At 41.8% G+C, this 19,802-nt stretch overlaps 1 long non-coding RNA gene and 1 other non-coding gene across 3 annotated transcripts in view; one reads left to right on the plus strand and one right to left on the minus strand.

Annotated features, from left to right (window-relative positions):
* The first annotated feature begins 787 nt into the window (after positions 1 to 787).
* The window catches only part of LOC111262992 (uncharacterized), a 46,049-nt gene continuing 27,034 nt past the window's right edge, over positions 788 to 19,802 (plus strand). Inside the window, exons 1-4 of one of the 2 annotated variants that reach the window (XR_015312100.1) lie at positions 788 to 895; positions 7,923 to 7,987; positions 8,411 to 8,595; positions 8,821 to 8,967. This is a non-coding gene — a long non-coding RNA (uncharacterized LOC111262992). The other variant, XR_002681964.2, reaches the window with a different exon arrangement.
* TRNAV-AAC (transfer RNA valine (anticodon AAC)) lies at positions 10,335 to 10,407 on the minus strand. Its single transcript has one exon. It is a non-coding gene; the product is annotated as a tRNA-Val (tRNA).

The following is a 19,802-nucleotide window of genomic DNA, read 5'->3' on the forward strand; positions in this document are numbered from 1 at the left end:
AGCTTGGCGCGCTGAGGCCGTCCGTTAAACTGACATAGCTACCGAAGGTCCTACCTACAAGGGCATGTGTTTTACTGACGGCGCCGCTCTGCTGGACTGAAGCTAGGAGAAAAAACTCCAGGAGACGTCGTACGTATGACAACGATAGTAAGCCCTGTGGACGACCGTTTGAAACCGAAATGTCCCTTTATTTTTAAATGTACGCAATGAAGAACAGGGTTTAACTCAGCTCGGGAACGAACATTCGTAGACCATTTAATCATATACTGGCCTATTGTGCTTTAGTTCATCCAAATATAAACAGAGGACTGTCGCATTCGATTTAGTGAGAAAGCTATTGTCAATGAGCAGATCCGACACCATAAATCGATATCTTTGTTTTTAGATTAGGTCATATTAGTTGGATTCTATAGTACGCTTGTATTACTGTAAGGCGGATGAAGGACTTTGCTTTACCATCAGCTGACCAATGTCCAAAGACAACAGCTGTATCTATCCTCACGTTTTTATGGCGTATGTTTATCCGGCATATATGTCTATTGATAATTTGACCAAAGTAAATACTTAGTACATTTCCTTAGTGTGATATCTTCTCGTTGACCTGTATCATCGGGGAAGCACAACGTTATGTATAACTAGATAAGTCGAACCTCTATACGAGCTCGCTGGTTCGAATTCGGCTTGTAAAGCTTTTGTTTACATAGCGTGTCGCTGCGGTCGCTTCGGGGTCGCTCGAAGCTGCTGCCCGGTCATTATAGGCCGCCGCTAAATGCATCGCAGTTATCTATCGTTTCTAGATTTCCGCATCTCCCTGGCCGCCCTGTAATTTCGACGCTGGCGTCGGCTGTCGGTGACTTTGTTCGCCGAAGGTCGCCATAAGCGCGAAGCTACCTACGTGAGTAATAATAATTACGGCATTTCTCTGCCGCGTTTAACAATCAGCAAGCAACACAAGCTAAGTACCACGTGCTGGCATACTAACTAACAGTTATCTTGTCTAACAAAATTTTACACATTTAGAAGGCCGTCCCTCCTCATTGCAGGCAGTATCTTCAGGAAAAGTATTCAGCAAGGGTATCTTCAGAAAAAGCTGAATTTTTAGAAAAAATTAATTCTCCAGGCCTTGAATGGATCTGCGGGAACAATTACGGCTATCAAATGAGCGCGACCAATTGTGAGAATTGATGCGGTCAGCTTGAAACGCTATATGAGCTCAAGCATGACGGATAGTTAATTCAATATTTGTTTAGAGCTGGCTTTTGTTCTAAACAAAAACAAGAATAACCTTAATTTGTTCGTCGTTAGGGAGGAGTCTCAAAGATGCATCCTCAGTAGATGCGTCGGATATATAGTACTTAGTTTATATGATCACAGAAATCGATACTGGAATTCTCAATGATACAGCAGACTATCGTCTATAGAAAATCTTTGCGGAAGTTCCCAAGCGAAATAATCAACTGATTAACCCGTTGTTGTGTCAATCGACCCACAATAATCGGCTATAGCTTTTTTTTTTCCATATCAAATATACACTTTAGAGATCTATAAATTTGCATTTTATTGCTTATTTTCACCATTTCGATATGAAGATTATTGTATGACCAATTTACGGATTTGATAATCGCTCTCTCTCATGCAAGTTTAAGATTTGGCTCGTGACCGTCCAACACAACGACGTGCTGCGTTAGGTCTATATACATGATTCCATATACATATATATATATATATATATCGTACTCGGAGCCAGCCTGAAATGCCTATCGGAGGCGAACGGCGATGCCGAACGTAAAACGGAAAACACAGAGCTATATATAGATGTATTTTTCTGTAGCTCTAATCGGACAAGTTTGCACCAACAGCTATTTCAAAGAGTCCCGAGTTAAAGCATTTTTCATAGATATTTTTGCCATACAGTTGAAAGACAAGATAAATCCGTACGTATCATGAAATCGAAACTCTGTCTAATGTTCAGAATTGCTCTGCATTGATCCTAGATGAATTCGGTACTCGTCGAACTTAGCAAAGAACCGTTATCGTTTGCCAACAACTCGTAGGGTACACGAACACAACTGCCGGACAACAAAACGGCTCAGCTAAACGTAAACTCTATATTGTTTTAGTCCTCGCAAAGAACTAGAATAGCAACGATGTACAAAACAGGCCAGAGATGAGATCACGGCAAACGAACATCTTTTGTTAGGAACTTGCTTTTGTTAGAAACAAGAAGTTATAGAGTTGTCACTTCTAAGAACTTTGCTTGATAAAATGCTGGTACTTAATACAATAAAACACTGACATTTAAATAACTAAGTAATTCGTTCCACTGCCCTTTTAGTAAATACATACATGCACTTGTGTTGAAGGCATACGTGCTAAAAAATACAAAGCACGTGTTGTGCTTGAAGATCGGCCTGTTAACGGCCAGCTGAGACTCTAGATGGAGGAATCAGAAAAATGCTGGTTCAATCTGCTTTTAACAGCATAGGCTATACTTTGCCACCAACTAGACATATATATATATATATATATATTATAATGTATGCGCCAGTGTAACGCATCTAGCATACTCAGTAAAAATGTGAGAAAATAAACGAGATAAAAATATTCGAATATCCGCAGCTATTTATTTGTGCTTTTTCCATCTAAAGAAATGCATGGTTCCAAGAAATGGTCTGTAAATCCCGTTACACTATGCAAAAATCAATATAGACCGCACGTTAAGTTGTTCAATACATGTTTGCGTTTGTTCGTGGCCAAATGTTGTACACCGTTGACAGGCCGACGGAAAGCATAGCGTTTTCAACACCCACAATATTATTTGTCTTACATCAGGGTTAGACTGCCGCTGAAACTACTCTAGACAGGCGTCACATATATTATGAAAACATAATATATGACAGTACTTAGTAGAAACGGTTTGTTGAGCAGCAAAGCTATAGGGTTTATGCTGCACGCGCAATGCATTGAATGCAGTTTTTTTTATATGAAAAATTATTTCATGGTACCGATCTAGCCATATTTGTAGTTCAAAGAAAAAGCCTGACATGAGCAGGGATAAGCAAGGGGTATATACTCCAGCGGTATATATACGTCTTGCCAAAAGAAAACGAAAAATTCCGAAAACCGCCTTTACACTCTAAGGAACTTGATGAGCGGTTACATCTGTAGTCACGTCTGTTTTTGCCCCATAAAAAATACGCGTTTACAGAGTCACTTGGTCAAGTCACAGAAGTTCGTTGCCGTCTCAGTCGATACGGAGGTGAAACATTTTTTTTTGTGTACATGGTGGTGCTCGAGAGGATCGGCACAGATACCCACCAACAATAACTCTGCATGTCGGATTCACGGCATTGAGTTACTTTACAAATGCCCCAGAGAGATAGGTTGGACATTTTGACGTTAACAGTGATCGAAGACGAGTCATCCGTCGTTTGCCGTGCTCTACGTTCGATCTTACGTTTAGGTCCTGTTTCCTCAACAGTTATGGCCTTACGAACGTTTGCACAATTTCGCTCGATCGCGTGCAGCTCTTCCGCCTGTTCTGTGTTCATCTAAACGGATCCCCAGACTCGTACTTGCTGGGCCACGCACTTTGAAATAGCGCACCGCCGTCGCCGGTCGATACAGATCAATGGTAGTTGCAGAATGGTGTTTTATTGGTGGACGATTATCTAGCCTGGCATTGGCCGGTAGCCCAAATTGATCGGCCTCGATCGTATCGGTCTCGTGCCCGCTGCCGTACGGCAGGTCGCAAAATAGCGAGTCGTGAGCCGAGAGGCGAAGACGAAAATATCCTATTTATTGCTGTTATTAGATAATCCGGTTTGAGTGACCATAGTTAGTGAGTAATCGCGAGATGATTTTCGAGGTAAGACTACAGCACAATTCGCATTGTGTATTAGAACAGGATAAAAAAGAAAGCGCTGGTTCATACAATTTTGTTAATCAGAGGAAAAATGGCGGCAGAACATGCATACGCCGCCGTTCAGAATTTCACTATCGATTGTCCTCTGAAGGGTGCGTTCAGGCTGATTTGACCAACCCGACAACGTAGGCAGCCGCACCAGCAGTAAATTAGGTGTGAAATGAAATGAGGGTAGAATCTGTCTTGTGTTTTTGCTGTTAGCCTACGCTCTACACACATGTGCCTATATCTTTACTGTCTACCGTCCGTGTAGTCCAAGATGATACGCAAAGGTATTGTGCGTCGTCCCTATCCTAGTGAACCATTCGAATCCGCTGGGGCTAATGGCAGACCTGGCGCCCACCGAGTGGTGGGCGCCAGGAAAATTCCCAGCTTCTTTCTCTATGTTTCTTTTAGTCTTATTCGGCTCCGAAGCTTTCTCTACCCGCCGCTCATCCTCACACTTCGACACAATGTTGCTTTGGATTTTTAACCACCTTAAGCGTTCATTTTTCTCTTTGTTCGACTCCGAGGGGTGTGGTAGATGCTAAATGAACACAATTTTTGAGTGAGGATAAAACAGCTAGTCAGTTTACCCTTACAGGGTGCAGACATTGATGGCCTACCTACGAATAATCTGCACGACACAGGCCAGCGAGCAGGACAGAGACGATCGTAACGACAACTACAACCGGCCGTCGCAGCTATGAACTAGTAGTACGACCATTTCAAACGAAATACGAACGTCGGCTCAGCCAATCATTTCGGCTAGTTAATGAGACGAAATACGACACCTGCTGAGAACCGAGTGAAGGCTGAAGTCGAGCGAACGAAGACGAGCCCAGACGACGAGAAGTCAAACGAAGTAGAGACCTGCCAGACTAGCCCATAGATTCTGTGGAGTCCTTTGTTCATTAACTGGTTTCTTCGATCGTCCGAATTTCAAAGGGAATAATTTTTGCGTTTTGGGCTACCTTGATTTTTGGGTGATTTTTTTTTGTTTTCACTCTACATTTTCTCTACTGTCTCTACTTCTTCAGTAAAGCGCACCCAGCTTATTGGCAGCAAAGTCTGCTTGTGTAGCGGCTTACCTGACAAGCTTAACTGCACTCAAGTGGGTCAGGGTGTATGCAATTTGAATGCAGGCATGCAGCATCGATCTTTTGGGCGTGCATTGTGTATGTGGACACTTGTGGAAATTTCACCAAGGCAAGATCCTGGATTTAAATGGAGTTTAAGTGGTGGGGCCGCATACCGTCTATAGAAAGTTCGAATTTGAGGCAGTGGAAGGCCACGTATCCGTTTCATCTGCAAGAATAGGGTATTTCATTATTCGTCTCCATGGGGCTCTTAAATTACCCAATATAATCAATTTAGTTTAATAGTTAGTAAAAAAAAAAAATGGGTGGAGGCGATCGGCAAGATCTGGCTGAGAAGGGGCTTGAAGGAAGCCCATTGCGTGTGGCGTCCGCGAGGCGGTGCCTAAAGCTCAATAAAAGATAGTAAGATGGAACGAACACGACTGCACCATATTGCACGTTCGAACAGTCCCACCCAAGCCAACTAGGACCCTATAGTTCTTTCTTTTTGCTCGATAACCAAGTCACTGGGCTAGATGAAGGTCAAATGAAGCGAAAGCTCCTGCTGTCAGTACAAAGTAAAGGGCTCAACGATAGAATTAGCTGAGAGCTGAGGTCTGAAACATTGCGTAACTAAACCAATATCGAGCATCCAAGTCATTTATTTAATTAGGTACGACTACATAAAACAGGGGACAATTCGATTTAGCCGGTGACAAAGCCTTCAAAAAAATTTTTTTAGAAAGCTGTGAAGTTCGTCATTCGTTGTACCGAAATTTTAGCGCCCAGTTTATATTCTTAGGTACCACAGCCACTACCATTGGTCTCGTCCGATAGATTCTTAATGCTCGGCTTAGGGAAATAATTTGGCCTAGGTTGCCTCATTTAATTGGAATTTAACATAGCTAGAGCTGCATCGGACTAGATGAACTAGCGGCTAATTACATATTATATATATATATATGGTTTTGAAGTAGGCCCGAAATTGGCAGTAGTTACACCGCAACGGGAAGTGGACTGTGGGGCAACACAAACTTAGACTCATATACAGATACCATCGTATATGTTCAGATAGACTTAATACCCAGATGCGTGGGTGATCAGCAGGTGCCGCCGTATAGAACTAGTTTCACTACTCTGTATTTGCATTGACGGCTATCCAGGCAAGCGGGTATTCGGGTTGCTCCAGCCTAATGAGCATTCAAACATAGCTGTGTCCTCCTCCGTTTTGCTTGTTCCCGAGCCAACGGAAAGCCTTGTCGTGGTAGACGAAAACAAAATCGAAACAAACACAAGGACGGAGCTTGGTCAAACGATGGCGTCCGCTACCAGGGAGAAAATTTTTTTCATTTCATTAGCGACAGCACCGATGATGCTGTTCGTGAAGATGAAGTACGACCTCAGGCTTCGAACCGACCGAGAAAAGGTGTCCCGATTAATTAACAAGTAGCAGCTAGAAATCTCTCTAAGACGTTTCAACTGAGCTTACATAATAACCAATTGCAACGATGAAGACAGTATCCCAAATGCATTCCAGTACAGCTTCTTCTTAATAAATTGGATGTAACGAGCATCATTAACGCGAAAGAACTCTAATATAAAATAGAATAACATCGATAATAATAATAATAATAGTAAATAGAGTAATAAAAATAGTACTATAATAAATGCTAACGAATTGGCATATGATTGTATTTTTTGCCTTAGATATGAATAGATGAGGCGGCATTTTACAGAAAATCAAGTTATTTAAAAGACACTATCCGTAAGGTACTGTATAAATAACCACTTATAAATATAGTATATCAATTATGCATAGTAGAGTGGGCATTAGGTTTACATTGTTGAAAACATGTATTCAATAATTCTCCTTTTTAATACTCACACAAATACTAAAAGGAGCTTCAAAGATAAACAAAAAAAATCATATTAACAAAAACTGTGTTACATCTGAAGTATCCTGCAGCTGATATATATAGTAAACTCAAAAAAAAATGGGCAGACACTTTTCCTCCACAAAAGACGGTGTTCGCAACCTCAGTAGCGGGCAGGAATGGAACACGTTTTACTTTTCTATGAATTTACTGATTAAACTAGCTTTGACAACGCAATTCTATTATTTTTCTCATTGAAATTTGTTTGTTTCACGAATCCATCGTGCCGCTAGTCTTGGCCATTTGTTGATGCAGGTCAAGTTGATGAACACTGTTTCAGGTTTATTCCACCAATAGCGGGCATCTTAATGAAATAAGATTTAGTCAGTTGTGGCATGTCATGCTATCATTCGTACTATCGACCGTTAGTCTATCCTGTTTCTCGTTATTATATGTTGGGCCCTCTCGAGGTCTTGCCGCCGCCGCCGCCGCTCTTAGGCGGGTCGGATGTTTTTCATGGGCGCCCCTTACACCGCAGGAACCCACAGGGTGCTCTGGCACACGCCGAAAACCCAGCTTGATGTAGCCAACCACGCAGCGGGCGGCACCTAGCAACACCCATAACAACGATATAACAGTCCACCAAAGTATGCAAGCGATAACAAAAATAACAACAACTGGGAGCACGTTACGGAACACACCGGCAAAAAGGACAACAATAACAGTCCTAACCCGATCTTACTAATGGGCAAGAAAAGGACAGCTGGTCTCCGTGCATGGCCTCGACAACGTAAAGCATTCATTCCACTATGACTCATAGCTGTGCGACTGCTATACCACATCATTAAACTACATCCTATTGCTTTGTGAGCCAGATCCACACCGAGCTGTACGCCCACATGTCCACCTATCCTTAAACCCAACGTAGTCAAGCAGGCCAGAAGCGGTCTATGGCCAACGACCATTCCTGCTTTGGGCCCGTTTTTCTTCTTAAGATGCCCACGTTGCCTAGACATCAGTTCCTCAGTGTCCGCCGCTCACCTCTCGCACTTTATCTATTTTTAGGACACGACACGACACGCAATGGGATAAAGATGCCTTGAAGACGACTTTCTCGCAAACCTCTGCTGGTAATGACTAGCAGCGTGAGGTAGAATAAGGTAGCAAGTAAACTCTAAGCTGATACGAGCTAGGAGCTAAAACAACTCTGCCTGATATGTACGGAAACAGCAACTGTAGTTATAACGATTCTAGCTTGACTAGTAAGATATTTGTTATATTTGATACAATAAGGACCATTTTTTGAGCCACTTCGATTTCCGAGCTATGTTGTGGTTACTGTGTGAAGTGAAACTGCCGTGATGCACAGGAGCCCTTGATAACCATATACATCAGCAGACTTAGATCGGTAGAAACCACGATAGCCTACGTCACGAGCCGGAGGCCTGCTGTTATTGCATGATGATCGCTCAGACTGGTTGTATCGGTTTTCTCCAAGTCGTTCCCGTGCCTGCCCCAGCTCGATTCTTGCTTATATAGTGATCGTACCTCAGCAGGAAACAATGCATATGACTCAATTACGAAAGCAGCAGTGACAGTATCAGCAACAAGGAAGTGAAAAATAAGGAAAAAAGGACCGGGCCGGACAGCAAAAAGAGACATTGTAGATCGTCGGAATAGGTCAGAAAAATTATCTGAAACTGAACAGAACGAGATTGAAAAAGTAATTTACTTTTAGGTAAGTTAAAAAGATGACACAATATTACACTGAAAGTGAGTGACCCAGTTTTTCTATCTTGTAGATAAATAGAAATTAATTTTCATAGTATATTCGTTTATGGTTTGCGACAGATAATGGGACTTAACTGGAAGATGCCTGCCGACTCACTCAATAGCGTGTTTTGAGGTCCCCCTTGCAGCGTAATGCAATTACAGGCCTGTCTTTCTTATGTTTACGTTCCAGCGTTCTAACAACGGCACCTACCTCTCATGTTACGGTGGACCTGCAGGTGAGGCAAAGGGGTGGGCCTGTTGCTCGTTACGCAGCTCGTTTCGCGGCATCTGAGAAAAGGAAATCGATAAGAGATTAAAATGAAATACTTCCACATCGGTCAGTGACTATTTGAAAATATTACCAAATCGTATTATCACCTTTTGAAACTATCAAATTTACCTATAGATAAACAAAACTTAATATAAATATGCAGAGAACATAAATGGTCTCATATATTAGCCAAGAGAGTCAGAACCTATCAGTATAGCCATAACATGTAGATGATATAGAGCAGCATCGTTTGCTTAAGAGTGGTCACCCCCTTAATTAATTAGTAGTAATTGTATAACAGTCTTGTGACAGTATATTCGCATGTCACTCACGCAGTAAAAAAGGCTGTGTGTTCGCGCAGGGCTCGAGGTTGTCTCGCGACACGTAAACTTTGCAGATACACGTACTCGTCGTTATTATAATAAAGGAGTATACAGCGGACCTGGTCAGCACTGTATAACCTGAGCTAGTACTTCTGGCCTAGATAATCAGTATGTGACTTTCATGGCGCTATAGCGGAAGCTCGCTGAACAACTTCTAGTTCTGTAGGCTTGGATCTATTCGGTTGTGCACGCTCTCCGTCCTTTTCTAATATACCGCAAGTAAGACAAAGGCCAATTATTAAAACAATTACAGATCATATTCTATTGAAATTGGAAGAATATCATCGCTGTTCTCCGTCACTCTTTGTACACGAAGAAGGCGGCCGGTGTGAACGGGCGTGTGTAGGTACTATCGATGGCGTAGGAAGCAGAGTTATACAATTTAGAAGAACGTTGCAATACAGGACTTGTCGTTAGGTTGCTTTGTAGACTGAAGAATTGCTTCTATTAGCTGTTAAAAACGTCTGATCTACAAAGGAACCCCGTACAGACATTTCTAGCGGAGGTACCAGCAACAGGCGAATCAGGTCAAGGTTGAAACAGTCGATAGAATAGACAATTCAAATACATGTCTTGTTTAATTCCAAACCAGCAATATGGTATGGGAAATCGATCTAACTTTCCCAAGTCATCTGATTATATTACTTTGATTACGTCAACCATTCGAAGAGCCTTGATAGATGCATCTCTGGTACCATATCCCTGAATTTTAAGTGCACTAGAGGTGGGTATCCATTATTTTTTTATCTATTACATGATTATATATTACGAGAGTATTCTACTATTTTATATTATTGCTAACGTAATATAATCCAAAAGACGTAGAGTAATCGTAAGCTTCTCAGTAATATAGAAATCAATTCGCTAACAGTCAAAGAACATAGTAAAAACAAGCATGGGCCAGCGAATGAGCATATATCACTAACCAGCAATCATATAGGTCATACGAAGCGAAGTAATCTGAACGCGAGGAAAAAGGAAAGGTTTAAGTTGACATTTAAGACGCATTGCAAATATGATAGGGAAAAAATATGATGTTAAAGTATTTCGTGTTCCTGCCAGGGCTCGAACCTGGGACCTTCCGCGTGTTAGGCGGATGTGATAACCACTACACCACAGGAACACTTACTACTCAGTTCGACTTAGTATCCATATTTGCTTACGCCTGCTATCACTATTATATGTTTCGTTAATATAGATCAATGGCGAATTTTTATCCTAGTTCACAGAAGTGTTACGTTTTGTAATGCACATTTAGCGACTACCAAGTTTTGTAGCGATGCAAGCTTGCCGATACATGTATCTATATATGCATATACCCATACGTGTTGTGTACTACATGTCATCAGCTGAAATCAACATGGCGATTCCTTTAATCAGAAACTTCCAGTTATATATATATTTTTTTTTCATCTGTGTTTCGAACGCCTTTTAAAAACGCTCTGGCAGTGCGATATGGATAGCCTGTTTAAAATCTTTTTTACGACCTGCAGGTTTGCATTGTTTAATTTAAACAAGGAATCGTCGATTTTAATTCACCTGCATGGTACCTACGGTTTATTTTATTTTAATTTAATTACGATTTGAATGAGCTGCTCACAACTGCTAACAAATATTTTTGCCATTTACAGTTGTTTGTTCTATGGCTAAATCGGCAAAAGTACCTAATCATATTCGTGCAGGTGCATCGTTATTGTTTATTCTTTAAGTGTTGATACGTTTATGTATGTTTTTTTTTGTTCTGACAATCCATCGTTGTTATCCAAACTCGTTGTTATACGGAACTTCTAAAGCGTTTGTAGACTTGAATAGGGTTATACTAAAATATGTAAGGCAGTATCTTGAGTGTGGTCTGAATATTTCTCGTTGCTAATAGGACCTATCCCACGAGCGACCAGTCAGATGAGAGGACGCACTCATCGGATCAAGTGAAGGATTTCTTGCCTCGTCGCCTCCCATTAATATAATTATCCCATTAATATAATTGATTATCGATTCGTGCTTAATGTTGATAGCTTGAAGCGCCTTATAAAAGTGGGTCCAGCTCCTGCTCAGAGGTCTCCTATATGGGCAGTTGTAGAATTTCCCATACCGGGATCGTAACCTCTGTTGTCAGTGCGAACGCAACGCCAAAAATCGGCTCAACTTTACAACAAAAAAACAGTTGTCCAACGGAGACTCAGATGCAGCGAATGCCAACGTAGCGGGACAGCCAAACTGGCTAGTGCCGTCAAGGACTGACTGAGAACTGTATGGTACTATAATAAACGCCCACTCAGCTCCGTTGCAATCAAAAAAATGTTTTATTGTCATCGAAAGACCTATATAACTAAAAGCAATAGTATCCGTATTTCTTTTACAGAAAGAGCTCACTGGGATAATAGGTTGAAATGCCTGTATGCATTGGCTTGTCTATGCAACGGTTACCATGTGAGATTCTGTTCAAGACGGACATGATGATCTTTTTCACAGGAAAAATGCCTATTATCGACTGTCTAAAAAATCCACATCGTGCAAACTGATTCACGCGACATAAGAAATGTCGGAAAAAGGCCCTGAAGAGAGATGGCGCCGATTGCTCAATTTTTCCCGGAGTCTAAATCTAGTGCACGAAGTCGTTTTCGACCAAATACTGCAGTAGCGCCATTGGGACGTTACAGGCAGGGCTAGTCCGTGGCGTGGTGGTTATCTTCTGAGCTCGATAACATGTTCCGCCGAATTACCATCTTTCCTGCCCAATACAAGCCGAAATTTGTCCGGACTCCGAGTGACATTTTGGAGGGCCTACCTGTTTGAATGTAGTAAAGGGCTCTCCTTTTATTCATCAAGGACGCTCTCTATCGCGCCCGCTTGAAGGACACCAAGCACTTCCATTGCATGACGGGTAACAGGACGTTTTTGTGCAGCTGCAGTATATGCATGCAGTTTGTTAAAGTGTGAACACGTTCTGTGGCCAGTGAGGCATGCTTTCTGGTCGCATGATTTTTGTCGATATGCACGGAAATACTGAACACAGCTATGGCGTACAATATCAATCTGAACAAAATCAACATTGGCTGCGTTCCTAGTATTGCTACTTCATGATCGTGAACACGATGGGAACGCTTAATCAAACAGAGCGTTTAGTCAATAGCAGATCGCCAACAAAGCGTCTCTGCTCACTCGAGTGAGGACCCTCACTGAAGTGGCTTGCGCCACCTTACATCTCTGTTTTCCGTGCCGTTTAAATATGGTCAAATTGAGTGTGCCTTAAACGAGAACAGGAATAAAGAGAAGTTGAAAAACGCGTAACATTAGGTTTAACTCATCTACTTCGACTGCTTATAGATTCACTAGTCACGCTCGTTTAGTGATATTCACTTCGATCTGTAATAGTTACGATCAACATCGATCGCGTCCCCTGCTCACTGTCAGCCAGAGTTCAAAGCAAACAGCAAACACCGGCTTCTTTTGCTTACCCTAGCTCTTTTTCTTTAGACGTCTCTTTTGTGTAGATAATAGCGATAGTACTCATTGAAAGAGGGTAGGCACTACAAGTCAATCGATACGACCAGTCTTCTATAAGCCAGTTAGTGTGCAAGCTTAGTGCTGTCATGGATGGCTCTGAGTGTACGGGCAACCCCCGTTCTCACAGTAAATGTACAGCCAGCCCCTTTTTCATTCTTAAAACGGCTAAAAATGCGATGGCTTTTCTACTTGAGTTATTTTTTCTTTTCTGTGTTGTTATAGGACCTAAATCTGCCACTGTATTTGCCCCTCTTGTTGTTATTGTTGTTTGTGTTTGTGCTTTGTACTGCTCCTAACCCCACGGCTATTTATATTGACGTGGCTTCCTGTGCGAATTTCGCGAACTTTAGAGCACTGAACAAGGGCAGAGCGGAGTTGAGTATCATGGACTCCGAGTTGTTCTCCAAGCTTTGTAAAACCAGTGTTAGAGCTGTTGCATTGCTCCCAACCCCCCACTCTACATTTTCTGCTTCTAGTCCGAAGCATTTAATAGTAACTACAATCGAAGAAGTCACGAGCGCGTTTATTCTACAATGAGTCCGCCGATAGGACCGTCTTGAAAGGTACTACTCAAGTAGCTCGACGTCGTGGTTTATTACAGTGTACTCACAAGAAACGAGCATAGACGAGCGCCAGGACCTCAGGTCGCGTGAGGGCTACGAACTGAAATACGACAGGTCGAAAGCCGTCAGCCCACCAGTTCAATCAACAGTAGATCGACACAATCAACGAACGACTGGACATCGCGGGCTGCACGACCTGTACTCAAACCCGAGTCATTTTGTGCATGTTAAGGGCGTTGTATTTTACTAGGCCAGCAATGACAACATGGGCTGGCGATGAATTGTCCCAGGGCGGAAGTAAGCGTGAGTGCATTGCGAAACTACAGCTTGCCAATTCCTTTACGAAGGAGTGCGCTGAAAAATGAGTGGCTCAGACGGGAAGGTAGATAAAATTTTCGCTTCATCTTGGCCGCCCAGAGTGCGACCTTTAAATGTCCGACGATACAGTGCAAGTCTGTAAAGGACACACTGCGGTGAGAGGGAAGGACTGTATAAAGAAATACTGCTTTTTGTGCCTTCTGCCTTTTCTTGGTATAGAAATTTTATTGTGGAGGTTTGTATACGCTAAATGCAGGCTGTAACATTAATACGTTGTTTCGAATTCCTTTTGCTATTGGATATTTTGAAAAAAAAAACACTTCTAGTTTCATTACCAGTAAATGGGTGCTTTTATTCGAGAGGTTCTACTAACAACGAGCGCGTCACATATACTCTAAATGTATTCGTGTAATACGGCCAATGCAGAACGTGCATATTGTGCACACTCGTACGTACAAGCTTTGTTGTTTGCTGGTAGATTTTATTCTCTTATACATTATTATTATACAATTCAACGCAAATTGACGGAATCCTAATGAAAATAGTTTTTTGTGTTACTGCAATGATGACGATGATTCTTAATTAGTAATTATTCAGCAGGACTTCTATTTATTAAAGCTTCATGAACAAATAGGATAACATTTTTCTAAACCGATCCTTTCGTTAACTTTGAATTGAATGTTACGTGTACATATAACGTGCACATGACCACTTCACATGGTTCTCAAAGACAGATTTTTTCAGAACTATATAAACTTCAAACAAATATAATATTTTATAGTAGTTTCCTCATTTTATAAGTCTAATCCTAGAGCCAGTAGAGCAGCCTAGCCCAGTCAATCCTACTTGTGTATGACCGGCACATGTGAGATTTCTCATCATTTCATTTCACTATAAGAGGACTAACAACTATTAAAGGATGAGGTTATCCAGGAACCGCGCCGTCGACAGCGGCGGCAGCAGCAGCAGCAGCGGTAGCAGTAGTAGTAAAATCGAGACATGATCGCAGTTACTAACGGGAGCACTAACCGAACAGAAGCTTCTTTTTAGCAATGGCCAAACAAGCCCAGACGACTGATACCGTTTGACCGATACGGCAGATTCGACCCAATCCGATGGCCCTGATCTGAGCCGTTTACGGATGATCCATTCGGGCGATGTCAAGTTCACTTAACCTCGCACTCTGTTCGCCGTTCTGTTGTCTGCGGATAACATTAAATAGGGGCGGTTCCAATCCGTCGGGTAGAGCATAAGGGTCACCCATGTGCTCGTCTGCTCATCCGTTCCGTGGGTGAAATCAGACAACCTGGAATCACCTCGACCTGGTCAGACCGGGCCCAAAACCGCGAAATTGAACCACATCAGCGCGTTAACACCAACATCAACACGCCAGACGAACGCGTTCTCACTCACGGATGCGTTGCTCTGGGAGAGGTTGACGTCAGTGGCCAGCGATCGTGGCTCCTTCCGACGGCGTTCCCGTTAGTAAAGAAGCGGGCGCTGCTAAGCTTGTAGAATGTATCAACGATACTGGATGTCTCCCTCATGGCTTTTGTTTCGGTCAGCTGCTTGGCTGTTCCTTTTTTGAGTTTGACTTGAAAGGACCCCCAAACAACCCTGCTACAACTCGTATTCAGAGATGAAACAGGATGAAGAGATGACCGAGAGAGGATGTGATTAGTACCAGGAACATCGATATCCAGGATCGGACGAAACGACGACTCCGTCTGAGGCTGAACGAACGTATTACAGTTTAGCGATGTCTCGTTCTTGAACTTCGTCGCTGATATAAATATATGGCTGGCTCTGCCCGACGAAATCTATCGGGGTAGATTGAGTAGGAAACAGACGTAGTGGGCGCTTCAATTCGATGATAATAAAAGAGCAACTATAGAGAATATGTGCTTGTACATATTGATAGTAGTATTATGGAATGCGACGTGAGCGGGTCTACGGTAGCTAGATGACGTTTTTACACCACACCTGTCGTGTGAAGCATGACTGCATGATGAATAGAAATAATTCAAGAGTCCTGAGAACAGCATTATTGCTTGGTACAGCGTGAGCAGACCGTGGCCGATACAGCAGGCTCAAAAATGGGCGAGCTATATAATACTAGGCTTTGCTGTTTTCGAGTACTAGTGAATACATGAAACCTAATTTCAGCGGGGTATTTCACGTCTGTTCTAATAATGATAAAATGACTATTTCTGCTTCAGGTGATTACAACGGTCCTTACTACTATATATTATAGAATTCTTTTACGTTGCATCGTATTCCTAGTAGCTACTGTCCGCTAAGCGAATGTTTCTGAGCACTTGCGGTTTTTCGATCATAATGTCAATCTGTGTTTGCCCATATTCTTCAGCATTCTCCGCCGAAGTCCGTCAGACGCCGGCGTAGATACGATATCCGCCTACTTCGCTTGCACAGTTGATGGTTTAGTGGACGATTCGAATGTTGCAGATTAGATCTTAACATGATTCAATTTTTAGACACGTGCTATAGTCGGAAGGAATCCGAATGAGTGTGGAGATCTCTCGTTCAGTCCTTCTGCCTATCGGTCAGAGCGGTTCGTATCCGGGAACGACCTAAGAGAGACTGAACCCGCCACGCCTACGAGCTCGAGGTTATGGTGTGGAACGGGGACAACTCTGAATCACCCTGTCTCTTATAGTGCCATGTTGGCATTTTATAGTAACTAGGGCTCATTTGAGAGGAAACCACACGAACACCCCCGCATCCCGAGTTATCGTCTTCATCGGCGATAGAAGGGCTGAAATCTAAATAGCCTGTCGGGTTTGGTGAGTTTGTCGCACAAGGGGTTAAGGTCAGGTTCAATGAACACTTTGAATTACATTCAAGCGCGTTCCTAATCTGTCTGAGTACACGACAGCCAGTCATGTCTCCGTAAAAATTAGCGGAAGTCCTTTACCTAGAAAAGTTTGAAGGTTTTGAGATTTGAGACGGCTATTAAACTGACGCTCAATAGCTAACTTCAGGTTTCAAGGCGCGCTTGAAATTTCATTGAGTTATAATACAAATAGTCCATTCCTATGTGTTCACCCGCACGGGGTTTTATGTTCCCAGTTGGTCTTATTTCTGTGCAAATCTTCCCTTAGGGGCAGTGTTTGGCTATGGGAATATTCTGGAGCTTTTTTTTTTGGCGATATATGAAAACTGTCTCCCTTAATAGATAAGGGTACTTGCATATCGTAGATGACACATTTAGTTTTCGCGTAGAATCCTATGCCTAACTTGTATCACAACAGTACGGTTCGACTACTGAATACAGCTGCACCCCTAAGCTGAACGTTTAATTCGTCGTATTTGTCATATACAGATAAAAACTGAATGTTCCCATGCCGTTTGACGGTCAGCGTTGATATACTGTACGTACGATGAACTTCGAGTGAGCACCGGTTTTTTTGTTCGCAAAAAAGTTTTGCAAAATGTCGGAACAAGACCGTCCTATTCAGAGTCGACCATTTTTTCAGGGTTCGCTAATACATCGTTCAATTGATCTGAACCGATCAGTCTCTGGCCAATATCTCATTAGATAATGCATCATCAAAGCTCACATATCTAATTGGTTGCAGCAGATTTTCTACAAAACGTACGATAATTTACTTTCGAAATATTAATCAGTGCTTACGAATTTATCTCCTATGTATTTATGTTAACGCACCTTTAATATATAAGGATACATTAGATGTAAACGACTCTATAAAGTCGGATTCGCATTTATCTATATCTATAATGCCTAGCCAACAAATGTACCGTGGCGGTCTTCTGTCTAATTTTCAATTTTTCTATCTAAAAATTGAGATCATTGTTTTGTGCTAGTGTTATCACAGCACTCGCCCCTTCCGCATGCAGACAAACAGTTACCAGGGGCTACAAGTATGTTGTAACCGTTTAACGTATTAACGATGTCCCTATATCTCGCCCCCTGTTCTTTCGCCCTCGTCTCATCTCCAGGTTTTGGACGGACTGGATTTAAGTTGCTGTTTGTTCGTACTTGATCCGTCTGCAGTTTAGTTGTTGATGCGGAAGGACAGTCTTTGCTGTTGTATACCATCGTTCAGAGCTCCCCCAGAAGCTCGACGGGGCGCCGTCATCGCTTGGGTCTCTCGGCTCAACAGCCTCGATCAAGCACATACCAATGTAAACAATTTTCTCATTGATCTACACCCATTGTCGATTGATGTGTCGAAGTTCGAGATAACATCTCACCTCATCGATGAGCAGTCGGGGCGAACCCCCGATTTTTCTAGCCCAAGCAGAGCCTGCCAGCCTGTCGTGTCCATCAAGCATGAAGGATTTGTTTAATATCAAAACAAAAAAAAAAATCGAAGGAAACGACAAACTCCTACAGACAGTGTTGCTGTCGATGACACGGTGGCAAAAATAATGATTGAGAAAACACGCCGCGGGAGGCGTCCGTCGTTGATCCGGGTTCATTAACGTTGAATTCTTGCGGTCTGCTTTTGTTGGTATAGTGGCTTCGATTACCTGTTCGGACGTTCCCTTTTTATTTTACCTGACCACACATGAATTATATACGTAGACAGTGCTTTCAGGGCTGTGGCTTGCTTACCATAAACCCAAGGGGTGATTATCTATGTTCCACAGATAGAAACTCGAAATACGCTATGTGCATACGGATACTATTGCGTAAACACTAGACGCACTTCAAGCAGAAAAAGAAGACCATATATGACAAGGGACGGGGTTATAGCAAACGTACAAGAAAATAATTAAATAGAAAATAAACTGTTACTAGAAGGTATTATGAGAAACACAGTATGCAAACAATATATATATATATATAAAGATCTATTTGTAAGTAGGTTACATCTGGATGGGGTCATATGCCTCAACTCCGTGTTATTATATGTTACTTCGTTATCATATAGAAACATTAGATTGTTGTCTTTTTATTGAATTAACGATATAAGAAAAATAAAATTTAACGAAGTGTTTATTATATGTTGATATCTCTGTTATTATGTATCGTACATAACTGCTACATAAACTAATTTTTTTAATCGATTTTTTAATTAATAAGGTTTTAAAATCAAAGGATCAAGAGATGTGTAAGTGTAAATTGTACATTTCGTCGGCAGTGATTTATTTAACAACGGTGCATAATAATTTACGTATAAAAACTAAATAATTTTGTCCCAGCTATCTCTTAGAACTATTAACAACCACAAGATGGGTTAAGTGAATTTCTGAAAAAAACCAAGTGTGCGATACTCTACAACACAGCCGCAGTGCTAGGCGATTCAGATACCGCTAGCAAAAACTTTTTCCTATTTGAGTTCTTTCTTCCCATAAGCCAGAAGCACTGCGTTTCAGGTCCTTACACAGCCACTGTTGACCTCACCACAACGATTGGGGTTTTGCTATATCAAAACGAGAAACCCTATCATGTCATTAGGCGTCTATTATAATGCTGGGTGAGTCACTGATCGATTCTGGGACCAGTCAGAAAAAAATACGGGGAGTGCAAATTTGTCCCTCCGTATCATTGATACGATTCTCTCAGTCCGTCAATACCAACACTGTTATGTCACCTAGGATTGAGTGAGCCAAGAACAAGTAATACAAGGGAAGCGAGGGCAAAATGGAAGCATCATAGATAACTAGCGATAAGTAAGTTAAGCCGTATGAATGTTGCGGAAAAAAAAAACACATATTTTTTGTTTCTACAACGATCGTTTCACCTGCAGACAGATGGATGTAAAATAAAAAAAAAAATGCGTAGCTAATACGTTGTACATGTGGAATGAAAGAAGCAATTATATTGAGAATCTACTTACTTCGCTCAATCGTGTTAATCATTCACTCTCCACACATGTAAAGCTTAAACTAAGTAAACAAGGTACAAAAAAAGGAATTGGTTTGCGCATAGGACGTCTAGAGACAATTAAATATGAATGTTTCTGGCTAGGATTTCATTTCAGCATTACCTAACTAATGGAACCATTAGATGCATATATATATATATATATATATATATATATATATATATATATATAAGCGTTTCAGGTAATACTGTATTACATAGTTGAGCTTTCCTTGAAAAATACGCGTAGCAGATTCCCTTAGCGACCAATGTAGA

Source organism: Varroa jacobsoni, unplaced genomic scaffold (assembly GCF_002532875.2).
Source record: "Varroa jacobsoni isolate VJ856 unplaced genomic scaffold, vjacob_1.0 scaffold_722, whole genome shotgun sequence".
Lineage (NCBI taxonomy): Eukaryota > Metazoa > Arthropoda > Arachnida > Mesostigmata > Varroidae > Varroa > Varroa jacobsoni.